Source organism: Octodon degus, unplaced genomic scaffold, assembly GCF_000260255.1.
Source record: "Octodon degus isolate 3935 unplaced genomic scaffold, OctDeg1.0 scaffold00007, whole genome shotgun sequence".
Taxonomy (NCBI): Eukaryota; Metazoa; Chordata; class Mammalia; order Rodentia; family Octodontidae; genus Octodon; species Octodon degus.
Window position 1 is genome coordinate 26,098,893 of NW_004524583.1, and position 4,018 is coordinate 26,102,910.

General features: G+C 50.2%; 1 non-coding gene across 1 annotated transcript; it reads right to left on the reverse strand.

Annotated features, from left to right (window-relative positions):
• Positions 1–3,637: 3,637 nt before the first annotated feature.
• On the reverse strand, positions 3,638–3,743 carry LOC111813401. The gene has a single exon (XR_002818677.1). It is a non-coding gene; the product is annotated as a U6 spliceosomal RNA (small nuclear RNA).
• Positions 3,744–4,018: the final 275 nt, after the last annotated feature.

A 4,018-nucleotide genomic window follows, 5' to 3' on the forward strand; every position in this document is an offset into this window, starting at 1 on the left:
TCAGAATTTATCCTGAAACCCTGTACCACATTTTGTAGATCCTTTGTCGGTGTCGGCCATGTGGATGAGTCACGACCATTGCTTGACCAGTTTGCTGTCTGTGAAAGCCTGAGAGAATGTTTTCTCTCCATGTGACTCTCCTTAGGCACACTCTACATCATCAATCCCTTTCCTCTGTGGCCCCATATTCTCCTTGATTAGAAAATTTGGGACACAAGTGAGTTACAGGATGTTACCGTACAGGTTCTCCCATGTCCTGAGTCCTCACTGACCTTGAAAGGCTAGGGCCAAAATGGTGGCTGACCTTGCAGCCCTTCTTTTTCTCTAATTTTTGGTCTGCAAACTTAAGTTATTAGTAATTACATTTTCACCTGCAGTTTAAAACCTTCCTTGAATCTACTGTATCATTCTTGCCTTTCAAGATTCTCCCAGAGGGAGAAAAAAAAAAAGATTCTCCCAGAGAGGAAAATTCACCATTTTGTAATTGGGAGGAAAATGTTGAACAGACAAAAAGCCCAGGGTTACAATCAGCTAGCATTCCCTGGGGCTTGCTGGAGAGACAGAAAAGGGGCAGGAACCAAGTGAACATCACACCCCAAGAATGTGGCCTGACCTGACCAGCTGTTCCTAAGGAGGAGGCCAAATTTGTTAGACCCTGGAAAAGGTCAGGATCAGCCCTTGTGCAGTCTCCCCTGGCTCAGATTAAATTAAGCAAAGACTCTTCCTCAGGTTATTCCAGCCCCTGTGCAGCCCCTCCGTGTGCTTGCGGCGTGCAGGCCATGCCCTGGTGCTGTGCAGATGACCGTGAGCACACCTGCAAGCCTCACGCCAGTGAACAAGAGGCCTATTTAACAAGGAAACTCAGGAGTTGCACAGCAGTGTGTCTTTCTTAAAAGGCCATGTCCTTGCTGCTATGTGTCCCAGGAGCAGCTTTATAGAGAGCCCTTGCCATTGCTTCTGGCCCTGTGCTGCCCTGCCTGCCAGCCCGCAGCTCAAGGCTCCTCCTTCCTTCAGTGATTGTAAGGCACCAGTCCTGCGTCACCCAATGCGCCAGGAGCCAGGGCACAGCAGTGGGCAGAGCTGAGCCTCTTTCTCCACTCAGTAAGGAAAAGAGATCATGTGCTTCACAGTGTGGCCAACAGCAAGGATGATCCTGCATGGCTGTGGGCCAAAGGAGAGCAGGAGGGAGGGTAGCAGTTCTGACCGCTTCCCAGGTTGGAATTCTTGGCCCTGCTTGTATAATCCTCATGGGATTTTCTGGCCCCTCCAGGACATCAGTGAGTACAGGATGTGGGATCCCAGAGCTGGTGCAGCCTCGGGCAGGTCAGGAGCTCTTTTCTCATGTTTCTGTGCTCGGCCGCACTGGGGTTGTGCATCCAGACAAGGCATGCTGGGGTCCTTTGCTTCCAGGCAGGACAGGGACATATCCTTCAAAGCTGGTGGCCCCCAGGCCCAGCACAGCAGCATCCTGCCAGTGGCTCTGGGGCTGGAGGCTCCAGGGAGAAAAGGAACAAAGACATGGGCTCAGTACCAGGTCCTTTAGTGCTCCTACCTAGAAGACAGAAAAATTGGGCCAGCAAGATAGCTCAGCAGACTGAGTGCCTGCTTACCGCATGCGCACTGAGCCGGCCACTGAGACTGGGTTTGGTGGTGCACACCTTTAATCCTAGCACTGGAGAAGCTGAAAGCAGGAAGACCACCCCAAGTCTGAGAGAGACCCTGTATCAAATACATTAAAAAAAAAAAAAACAAGAAGACAGAAAAATTGAGCTGTCCCCAAACAGAAATGGACTACCTGATTTCTTCAGAGACAGGCAGCCTGGCACAGTGTTCATAGGCCCTCAGCAGACTCGCAACTGCCTGGGTGCAGGGTACAGGCCTGTCCTTGGGGTGCAGGGCTGTTCACTGCGCAATGCCTAGAATGTCCATTCTAGTTCTTCCCTATCCAGCAACTTGCTGCTGCGGAGACGCTGCACTTGAGCATTCATTGGCAGGGTGCCCATTTGTCCCACTGCAGGAGCAAATCACCCTCTGCTTAGCATGGACCTGACCTCAGAAGCTCAGGGGACAGCCCTGGAGGAAGGAGAGGGTGTCGGCCTGGCTGGCGAAGGAGGGTGGTATGGGGTATCAGCCACCTAGAAGCATCCACTCCAGCCTCTCCACCACCAGCCACAGAAGCCACAAGGCACAGCAGGCTGAAGGAGACACAGCCTTCCCTGACTGTTCAAATCTCTTGCAAAAAAAAAAATCTAGAAACCATAGTTCTCACTCTGTCAAAATGTCCCAAGGACTGAATCTGTGTTGCCTGCTTTTCCTAGTAGCCTAAACAAAACAAAACAAAACAAAAAAATCAAACCTGCAGGTTTATCATGGGAATCAAGAAACTTAATTTGAGTCATTTTGTAGGAAAGCAGATGCACACTGGCACATAAAGCTAGGTGAGGTACATCAGACAAAGAGCGTGGGTTCTCTTATATAAGAAATCCAAAGTATAAATAATTGAAAGAGCAGAATAAAAGATAAATGGTACAAAAAGGAGAGCAAGACCTTTTGAGACAGGAAGATCTGGGGATGGGAAAGACAGGAGAGGAGGGGAAAAGAAAGTAGAAAATGTGAAGATGTGGTTTGTTTCTGTACCAGTTCCCCAGGAGGAGTGTATTTATTATGTATTGCAAGCATATACTGATAAAAACCAGAGCAAAAACAAAAGAGAGGAGAGAGAGAGAGAGAGAAAGAGAGAGAGAGACAGACAGACAGACAGACAGACAGACAGACAGACAGACAGAGACAGAGAGACAGACAGAGAGACAGACAGAGAGACGGACAGAGACAGAGACAGAGACAGAGACAGAGACAGAGACAGAGAGACACACAGAAAGCTCTGAAAGCCAAGTGATGATTTTCAAATTCTTCCCTTGTGCTTCTGATGTCACCGGCTTCACCTCTATTTTCCTAGGGGATGGAGTCTTTATTCCCTGTGGGAGGGAGGGAGGATACAGAATTCCTTGCACTGAGGTATGTGTGAAGGGCTGCTGGGTAGAGAAGGGAGAGAGGACCAGGAGATACAGGCAGCCAGGAGCGACTGGCAGGACGCCCTGCGAACACCTTCGGAGGGCGCTGAGCGGTCGGGTTCAGGTCAGCGTCAGCGGCCTCCCGAGCGCATGGCTGGAGCTTTGAGGGTGTGGAGCTTCTGCGGGCCTCCAGCTACAGGTCACCCCCACACTTCCTTCCATAATAACTAACGTTCTCATGAAATAAACTGCTGTTTTGTTACTATTTTAAAACTCTTTTTTAATTATTCGTTTGCTACAGGGTCTCACTATGCAGCTCACACTCCTAGTGATCATCCTGTTTTAGCCTTCCCAGTGCTGGGATTACAGGCGTGCACCCCCACGCCCAGTTTTCCGTGGCCAGCTCAGCAGGGGGGCCAGCACCGCATGTGGTTCCAGGGATCTAACCTGGGTCCTCGTGCTTGCCAGGCAGGCGCTTAGATCACCGAGTTGTCTCCCAAGCCTAAAATGCTGGGAGGTTGTTTTTTGGGGTTTTTTGTTGTTGTTGTTTTTGTGGAATCCGGGGGTTGAACTCAGGCCGTTGCGCTTCCAGGCAAGCGCTTATTCTACTGAGCCATCTCCCCGACCCCAATGTGGAACGCTTCACGAATTTGCGTTTCATCCTTACGCAGGGGCCGTGCTAATCTTCTCTGTGTCGCTCCAATTTTTAGTATACATGCTGCCGTTTCAGATAAACTTTTGTGATTCCACAAAGCCATGCCACGAAAATACTGGTTCTCTGTTGCTGCAGTAGCAAATTACAGCAAACTCCGCGGCTTAACCCCGTAGTTGTGTAAGACAGGAAGGGCTGACAAGGGCCTTTATTGGATCGAAGATCCCACGTTCTGCTGAGGCTGTGGGTGAGAACTGCTTGATGACCTTTCAAAGATTCTAGCAGCTGCCCACAGTGTTTGTCTAACAACCTCCCCCACCTCCCCACCCCCACCACTCACCATTCCCACCCCACC